A 698-nucleotide genomic window follows, 5' to 3' on the forward strand; every position below is an offset into this window, starting at 1 on the left:
CAATACACTGGCTTGGAAAATAATCTACACCCAATAGACTGGGCTGGACTACAAACTACACCCAAGACATTGGGCTTGACAATAATTTACACCCAATACACTGGGCTGGACTACAAACTACACCCAAGACATTGGGCTTGACAATAATTTACACCCAATACACTGGGCTGGACTACAAACTACACCCAATAAAATACACTGACCTTGACAATAATCTACAATCAAAACACTGAATTTCAGAATAATCTACAGCCAATGCACTGGGCTGGACAATAATCAACACACAATACACCAGGATGGGCAATATTCTACACACAATACATTGGGGTGGGCAATAATCTACACACAATACATTGGCCTTGACGATAATCTACACATAATATTCTGGGTTTGACTATAATCTACACACAATATTGTGGAATGTACAATAATCTATAAACAATGCACAGGGATGGCCAATAATCTACACCCACTACAATGGGGTGGACAATTACCTACACCCAAACACTGGGCTGGACGATAATCTACATTCAATACACTAGGATTTCCGATGATCTGGGATTTACAATAATGAACAGCCTATACGCTTGGCTGGACTAGAATCTACATGCAATACACTGGGCTGGACAATAATCTACACTCAATTCTCTGGCATTGATGATAGTGTACAGACAATGCATGGGGCTGCAGAATAATCT

Source organism: Carcharodon carcharias, chromosome 3 (genome assembly GCF_017639515.1).
Source record: "Carcharodon carcharias isolate sCarCar2 chromosome 3, sCarCar2.pri, whole genome shotgun sequence".
Classification (NCBI taxonomy): Eukaryota; Metazoa; Chordata; class Chondrichthyes; order Lamniformes; family Lamnidae; genus Carcharodon; species Carcharodon carcharias.